The sequence below is a fragment of the Coptis chinensis genome, chromosome 7, assembly GCF_015680905.1.
Source record: "Coptis chinensis isolate HL-2020 chromosome 7, ASM1568090v1, whole genome shotgun sequence".
NCBI classification, from domain to species: Eukaryota; Viridiplantae; Streptophyta; class Magnoliopsida; order Ranunculales; family Ranunculaceae; genus Coptis; species Coptis chinensis.
Window position 1 is genome coordinate 33329122 of NC_141462.1, and position 9029 is coordinate 33338150.

At 33.3% G+C, this 9029-nt stretch overlaps 2 long non-coding RNA genes across 3 annotated transcripts; both read left to right on the top strand.

Moving 5' to 3' along the window:
- Positions 1 to 1361: 1361 nt before the first annotated feature.
- Positions 1362 to 2309, top strand: LOC147487188 (uncharacterized). 2 transcript variants are annotated; one of them, XR_015202986.1, is made up of 3 exons: positions 1362 to 1453; positions 1545 to 1621; positions 1986 to 2309. It is a non-coding gene; the product is annotated as an uncharacterized LOC147487188 (long non-coding RNA). The 2 variants fall into 2 exon arrangements; XR_015202985.1 differs by having other exon boundaries at positions 1390 to 1621.
- Positions 2310 to 5143: 2834 nt separating this feature from the next.
- Positions 5144 to 7417, top strand: LOC147487189 (uncharacterized). Its single transcript, XR_015202402.1, has 3 exons — positions 5144 to 5333; positions 6505 to 6613; positions 7384 to 7417. It is a non-coding gene; the product is annotated as an uncharacterized LOC147487189 (long non-coding RNA).
- The last annotated feature ends 1612 nt before the right edge of the window (positions 7418 to 9029 follow it).

Below are 9029 nucleotides of genomic sequence, written 5' to 3' on the forward strand. Positions count from 1 at the left end.
AAAAGCAAGGACGAGATAGATTAGATTCTGATGCATTGTAATTTGATGATGGCAGCTCACCGCTTGGTCTTTGCCTAATAGATCTGATTCTTTAATGAAGCCAAAATCGATATGGAATGTTGATGATACACTATGCTCAATGTTGGAACATTTACTGCAGTTGGAGCCAATAGACGTAAGTTTCATTATTCGATTCTTTTACCATCTCGGTATTAGGAGAGGATACAAAAAAAACCACAATCTAATTAATTTATATATTAGATGAACACAACTTTTTCATGAGTAAGATATAATTTACCAGTATTGTGATTTGTACTCATCCTTTTTGTTTCTGTCTTTTTAAGGTCAACACTTTTCATGGATTCACTTTGCGAGATGCTCCGAGGTTTGCACAAGTTTTTGGAGGACAACTGGTTGGGCAGGTCTGTTCTAGTCTTCATTTTTGTTACTCCAGTTTGTCTCAACTCTGTATATCTCTCTTTTCAATCTTATCTTTTGGAGTATAGTCTGATCTGAGAAGAAACTCGATCTTAAAATTTAAAAACATGCAAGTAGCTTTCAAAATCTAACAAAGAAAATAATCCATTTTCCATCTAAGAACCGAAAATTTTGATATAAAAATACTTAAACTTATTGAAGAGTTAACTTTCACAAGAATGACAACTTCAGCGCTTGAATGGACACAATAAGATTGTTTTTGAACCTTCCTTTAGAGTGCCTCCCATTTCTTTCAAATCCTAGATCAGGAACAACTACAAATGCAACACACTCTTTTTTTTGCTTTTATCTGCAACAAAATCCATTTTAGATCATCTGCCAAAGATTTGTGGCAAAAACAAAGAGATCCTTAAAATAGAAGAAGAATACTATACAGATCTAGTAAACTATAGTGAGCCAGTAGTAGATTTAGTGATTCTTTGCATAAGGTGCACATGGCAGCGATAATTTCTCAAATGAATTTGCCTAAGTGATCAACGCTACCAATACATTAATATCTAGTTGATGTTTTATTAATAGATAGTTTTTTTCGCAGAATTCTTAATAATGCTTGTATCTCTAAAATGTTCTGCGATTTGCGGGCCTTGGCTGCAAACATCAAAGACTGTCGATTGCCTTAAGTTTGTCCATAGTTTTGAGTCGTTTTTTCTTCTTTTGGGGATCTTAAAGGTGAGTGCATTTTCTATGTCTTAGATTAAATAGTCACACGGGGACACACCAGCCCGGTGAGATAGCATCGAAGAGTTTGTTTATGATGGACCGTAGTATCTTATTGCTTTCCCGAGCCCGTTTTATAAGCAAAATGACCTCAGCGTGGTCCTTTTCAAGATATTGCTTTTCAGCACTATTATTGGAGCTACGATTGCACCATTCAAATCGAGTCACGTGCTTTCAGTGACAATAATGAGATTATAGGTCATAATCCCAGTGCAAAAAAATTGGTCGGCATAAGTAGGTGTCTACTTGTAACCCTTGTGTGGTTCATGAATAAACCTTTATTAATTTGTATCCTTAACATAATCTTGACTTATTTCTTTCACTTGCAGTCAAAATTGGATGGCCTGGCTACCGGGTAACTAAGCAATTTGATCTGGAGACAAAGCAGCGGTCTCTTCTCTTCCAGGTGTTTATCTTTGTCTAATACTATCCGTTTAGTTAACTTCTATGACATTTTTTTACCAGTATTCCATCCTAATGCCTTTGTCAAAAAACATTTTACTAGAGCTAGTAAAGTCACAAAAACCATTGTGGGTCAGCTTGAAGTGATTTGTATGGGCTTAAAGTATGCCTTCGTCCATAGAAATTAGTTGTTCTTATCCATAAGCTTTATTCAAATAGTGGTCTAATAGCTGAGGAAGTGCTACTGCAAGAGATGACATTAGCCCACCACACTAACCTACTCATAATTTCTTCAATTCTCACAACCCGATGAAAAGTTTCTTAAGAAATTTTGTAATGTTTCTCTCACATTTTTCAGTTCTTGCCAGGCTTTGTCAAATAAGTGGTGATATCGTGGGAGAAGTTATGGGAATTGCAGATGTGCACCCCTGAAACTGATGGGGGAACACTTGAGAGAGCAATAACAGGCGAGCAGTGACGACCAATACAATGGGATATTCTATGACGGCATATTAGACATCCCAAGATTAGGTTAGGTGAAGTCATTTCTATATAAGTTTGATTTGGATTGGTGTCTATATTTTTATACTAATTAATGTTTAATTGATTAGTGGTTTTGTTTTTTGTTATTATATGTTGATTAAGTTTGTGGAATGTGATATCTCTATAAGATGGAATATTCATATGTGCTAGAGTTAGATGTGCAGGGTGAATTTTTTTAGACATTTTGATCTGCAAAATAAATAAATATTTTTTTTTACTAACAAAACTTTAGTAACAGATATATCCATTACAAACATCGATATAAATAGCAAGTGGCACATCTATTACTAACGGATATATCCGTTACAAATATCGATATAAATAGTAAGTTGCACATCTATTACTAACGGATATATCCGTTACACTAATCGATATTAATAGCAAGTGGCACACCTATTACTAACGGATAGATCCATGACATATGAAAATTGATTTCCGCTAGAAAAGTAACTAAAGAAGCGCCAAACGTTACTAACACTTACATCCGTTAGAAATGAATAGATTCAACAATTGGCTATCCGTTACAAAGAATTATAATAACGGATATAAGTGTTACTAAGATTATTTTAAGTAACGGTTATATCCGTTACTAAATTTAGCCTAAGTGACTGTAACACCCCAGAGCTAACAGATATAAGCGTTAGTAAAAATATAAGTAACGGATATAGCTGTTAGTAAACACCTTTTCTAGTGTAGTGATAATCAAATCATCTTAAAATAAACAACTATACAATGAACTATGATATGAAATGCAATGGCAAGTCCGTTTATAAAGCTTTTGGGTAACGTGCCTAAGTAGGTTCTCACAAAGAATGTGTCAAAATACATAACACTTTAATTTTTTCACAAGTTTGCTAACTCCATTGGGCACACATTTCCTCACAATCTCAATGACAATCTAAGGAAGCCGAGGTCGATCAAACACATCTACCACTTAATATCACACCAACCTATTCCTAATTGAGCTAAATGTCTTTATTAGGTGATACGGGGCGTATGTATTGGTTAAAGAAGGAAGGAAATTGATATTCAAAAAGACAAGTCTAAGAAAACAGGGTCTTCATATTATGTAACTAAAGAAAACCTTGTTCTTTTGCTTCTACACTTTGTTTCCATCCTTAGCCTTTTTATTTTGGCTTTTTGACTCATTTTATTCTATTTTTAGAGTTTTTATTTTTATTTTTCTTTTCTTTGGATGGAAACTTTATTTTCTTTTTCTTTTCTGAAGCAACTAACTAATTTTTGTTTACACAGGTTTTTCTCTTATCTTTTCTTCACTCATCCTATTTCTCAGAATTATCTAGATAGGTAGGCTAATTTTATTTTTTATTTTGTTTTATTGGGTAAAGGATTTGTGGTTTGTGAAAAGGCTAATGAAAGGTTCTGTGCGGTGACTAGCGGATAATAAATTTCATATAGGTGTGAATTTTTGGCTTTATCGATCCAAAGAGGGCCTAAATTCTAGCTTATGATATGGTGTGGTGATCAAGCAAGTGGATGTGTGATTTCTCTACTCGGATTTAACTTTTCCTTTGTGTCCTCACTCAGATATTTCACTCTTATGAGACTTTTAGGCTACATGCTCACAGGACATGTATTAAGTACTTTAACCTAGGTTTCAAAAAATTACTACCAAGTACAATCAAAGATGCTCATGCAAGATGTTCGTGAAAAGATGCAATGACTATTACCTATGTATTAATCTAAGTTTTAAAAATTAAATCTTAATTCAAGTAGTACTACGTGAGATTTCTAGACTAATATCATCGTGGAGAAAGGAACAATACCATTATCACTAAGTGCCTAGTATAAACAATATTTATGATTTTTAATATTTATAAAGAAAAGTGCATAATTCACATCCTAAAAGTGCCTAATTTTTGCAAATGTTTCTATCCCACCCTCAAACAATCGAACGCTTTGTTCTCAAAGTGTAAAGAGATAAGGAAAGAATTTGCCATAGAAACGTGGCAAAAATTGGCAATACCTGTAACAGAAATATTTTAAAGAAGTGATGATAACATGAAACACAATTAAACTGTTACGTACAAACTAACATGGACTCTACTAGAGTAAACATGACAGGCAAAGGGTGGCAAAAGGATTTGAAATGAAATACGAAAATACGCCACATCTAAACAAAATTTGAAAACTCTTTTTAAGTTTGAAAATTTTTGTGGCTTATACTCCATTAAGGTGGTATTTTACAAAAAACTTGGGTCTTTTAAAGTCAGATTCCCTAGACTTAATGTGGGGTCATTTTAAGTCAGATTCCCCTAGACTGTGCACACCTCCAAACAACTAAGAAATTGGAGTGGCACAAAATAGATGATGCGTGTTCAACTATAAACTAAAAGTCGAAAGAGTTGGGGGTCTAGCCATAAAAACATGATACTAAAATCACCCCCAAACAGAATGAAGTTGTATAATTGGAAGCAAACATGTAGAAGAATTAATGAAAACTTATGCAACCCATCAAAGAACATATATAAACCATCATGTTGTAGCTGTTTTAAAAAGTTAGAATGACCCAAAATATGAATTAGTGATACTTTAGGTGAGAAAGGAATGAAGTATCACTACTACAGAAAAGCACATTAGCCACGGTTTGTAAATTGGTATATACCACTGTTCTGCTAATAACAGTGGCTTATAGTCATTTGCCACGGTACAAAACACTTGTCTAGTTTTGAAACAATCAAATACCACTAATTTTGTAAAATAGTGGTATATATTTTGACATTTGTCATGGTACTCTCAAATATAACGATATTTATGTTTTGGTAATCGTATACCCCACTGTTTCCTTGAAAATAGTGGTTTATATTTTTGGCAATATTACACCCACCGTGGATAAAAAATTCTGAAAAGAAAAAAAAAAAGTCTATATGTTTAAACCCCACTTCTGCTTCTCAACTGCGACCTTATATCTCTCTCACTAGGGCTTCAAGATCTCTCTCTCGCCCTATTTTATAACGGTGGTGTAGCTGCCTCCCCCTCGTCATCTCTCTCGTCTACAAATTTTAATGCATGTTCAATCCAAAGGTCTCTCGCTCCTTCTATTTAATATGCCACTTTATCAATTTCATTTTGTTCAGAATCAAAGCAGCGACGTCATCGTTTTGAGATGTGTTTGGTCACCACTTGCTTTGAACCGTTTGATTTCTGTAAAGGTAAAATAGTTCTTGTATGTTCCTTCAAAGGATTTTATTCAAGGTTAGTTATTTTTTGTTTAGCTATCATGAATGGAGAAACTGACTTTTAGGTTTCCTTAAATGCTGGATTGAAGAGAATATATGTATAATTTTTTTTTGTTTATCTGAATTGAAGCAAAATGCCATAACGTTCCAATAACTGACCTAGGTTTTTTTTGTGAATTGGATTGGGATTTGGTTATGCAATGAATTATTGGTATACAACTTTGTGATTATTTTGAACTTAATTGGAATGTGATTTAGTAAGATTCTTCTTCCACATCTACTTCTTTGTCTCTTATCTGTTTCTAATGCTCACCATCTTTATGATAAAAAGTCCTATTAGTCATAGTTATTTTGCTTTGCTTGCTTTTCAACACTAATACTTACAAAAATAAACACAAAATCATATCCACTGGCAATTATATATATATACAAAGAGTTTGTTCTTGTTCTTTTAATTGGTAGCTAGGCCAACGATTGTAATTGGGTATAATTTGCCTATTGTATGTTAAGGTAGTTTTAATGACTTTGTATGTAGCAGATGAAGGTTTTTTGTACAATTACTGTAGATTTGTTGATTTAGATTCGAAATGTAAGGTTTACAGTTTTAAGAATCAAAGATGCACCTTGCGTACTTTTTCATTCTTTATATTAGAGTTTCCACTTTGCCTCAATTTCTAAATTGGTTTTTTTGTTGCTGCATCAAGCTTCTCAACTCTCTAGTCTTTTTCGTTAAATTCTTCTGTGAAAATGTCAATGATATGAACTGTTTGTTTATCTATTTTGTTGCTTTTACTTAGTGCTATGACCTGTTTTTTGTTCTTTTCTAAGTACCTAATGTTGTGTTCCATATTGCAATTACAAGAATCACTTTTCGGATGGTAGAGTTACTTTATTTTGGCTATATATTGCACGTGTTAGCTGATATTCTTCATTTGATGGTATTCCATGAATTTGACACTTTGAATATGATACATATTAAACCCCAAATAAACCTCTATGGCTCTATGACCATATAATATCTACTCTTCAGCAAGTTACATAACTAATTAGAAGTGAGCCACTACTTTGCCCATCATCTGACATAATTAGAGGATCTATTTCAAGAATTGTTAACAACATGAGTAACATGGTTGGGCGTGTTCAGGTTGTCCAAGGCTCACACCATCGGAAGTGCTTGTTGGTGTGGCTTAGGAAGTATGAGGATTACTATTATGATGTTGTTGGTCAATGCTAAGGAGATGAATGTGTTTAAGGTATTGTCATTTTCATTAAATACTCGAAACATTTTATCTGAATCTTAGATTCTTAGTTATGCATCCAATTGGCAGAATTTCTCTAATTATTTTTGAACTGTACATTCTATTATTATTATGAGCGTGGTTCAGTTCACATGATATTTAATTGCAGATTACAGAGGCAATCTTTTAAAGCACGAGGCTAGTTATTTTTTTTTTTTTTTTTTTTTTTTTTTTATATTTCGATATTTCCATTGTACATTTACTTCACTTTAGTGTTTGTGTTTCTTTTAGTTATTATGTCATTATGAAACTTGGCATTCAACTTATCGACGAAGACATTTGATAGGAAAAAGGTTGAGTTTTACTCTTGGTGTCCGAGTTTACGCCACTCTAATTTATCGATAACAAGCCATATTTAGTTTTTGGTCTATGCTTTGGTAGAAAAAAGTGATATCCCCATTGATCCTTTTGTTTTTGTGTGGAATTATAACATGCATTTATTGTTGACAGGTAGTAGTATGTATGGTTGTCTTCTTTTGGGTTGTTGGATTTCTTAGTATCTAAGTATTTCAAAGCACAGAAGTAAGTTCCAATGGACCTTTGATTTCATAAGGTAATCTATCTACTTGGGGTACTGCAAGAGCTGAATTTGGAAAACTTATTGGGTGTTTATTTGACATGGGATCAGTTTGTTTGTAACAAACCTTGCTCACTTAGGACTAATAACTTTGGCTGATTTATATTGTTTAGGAATACGTTTGTATTTTAATTTCTTTTGTTGGCAGCTTTGTTGGTTGTTCGTGAACATTTGGATGTGGATAAAATGGTTATGGTAAATTATTATTTACTTCTATTTTGGTGACCTATTTACTTTATTTTGTTTAAACTAATGTTGCATTGGGTTGGTATGTTTTTCAGGTGGCTCAAGTTCAACTCATCTTTGGAGCATACTCTTTTCGGTTGTCGGTGTTGGATAACCTACATCATAAAGGTTAGTTTATATATACATGTCCTAGTGTTGCTCATAATTCTTACCCAATCAAAGACCATGACTTTGCTAGAAGCTTATAACTACGCCCGATTCGCTTAAGTATTTAACTCATAGCTGATTGGTCATTGGTAGTGTGTTAGTTCCCTGATTTATGGTGGTATTTCTAGTTCAGTTTTTTTGTACCAAGGAGATATTCATTTTCTTTGTGTTTTCATTTTTCAGCACTTCCACAATTTACAAGTGCCTTTACAAGTAAGTTCCCCGTCATATTTGACAAGTGTTGTTTTTTTTTATTACTTGTCTTCCTTTCTCTTGCATATATATTTGAGAAATTTCATAAAAAAGCATTCTATATGGCCATTATGTACTGAAGGTGAGGTTTGTATTGGGCATGGTTACTTAGAGCTCCTTAAGATTGATAAGCGACTACACCTTAGTTGTTTCATTCTTACTTTTCAGTTATGACCTTTAATGGGATCATGTTTTGTATATGTGGACAATCAGTTGTACTGCATTTGCGTTTAAACTAAGGTTCACTAATTCACTTGTATATATATCTTAATTGGACTTATTAAATGGGATAGATGGTTGTGCAAACGAAGTGCTCTCTCTCTCTCTCCCCATATACATGTTCCCCTTATAAAGGTATTAGTGACCCATGCCAAGCACTACAGACATTGTATTTTAGTCCAAATAGGATAATATATTTCTTTATACATTTCAACCTTGAGATGGAGTAGATTATTGCGAAGTACTAGTGCAAGGTTGCATATTGGGGTGGTAGTTGCATTATTTTTCATTACATTACTTGTCAGTACATAGGGCACGTACCAACCTGGTGATACAGAGTGGGTATTATGTAACGAAGTTTATGACGATGGAAATAATGGAAGCTTGTTTAGATAATTTTTTTAGGGCATTTTAGACTTTGGTCCTACGCATAGTTGGTTTATTAGACTTTGGTCCAGAAAAGCTTGAATATTAGACTTTAGTCCTAGTTCTGTTTGTTCACCGTTAGTCAACTCAGTTGACTAACAATTGATTGTTAGTCAACTGAGTTGACTAACGGTGAACAAACTGAACTAGGACTAAAGTCTAATATTTAAACTTTTATGGACCAAAGTCTAATAAACCAACTATGCATAGGACCAAAGTCTAAAAAACCTTTTTTTTTTTTTTTTTTTAAAATAAGGTATAAGTTGTCATATTATACACTTTAGCATTCTATTTTTTTTTATGGTAATCTGATCATCATTATTAAGTTATTACCTAGATGACAAACTCAACACTCAAAGAACACACAAGATGAACTTGATGTTATTCAACTTGCATAATTGAATGTTCGAGACACCCATGGTGTCTTAACTAGGTTTGGACCTCTTCCATTTAAAGTTTGGGTTTGGGGATTGATATCAGAATTTGTATGTTGGAACAAGTATA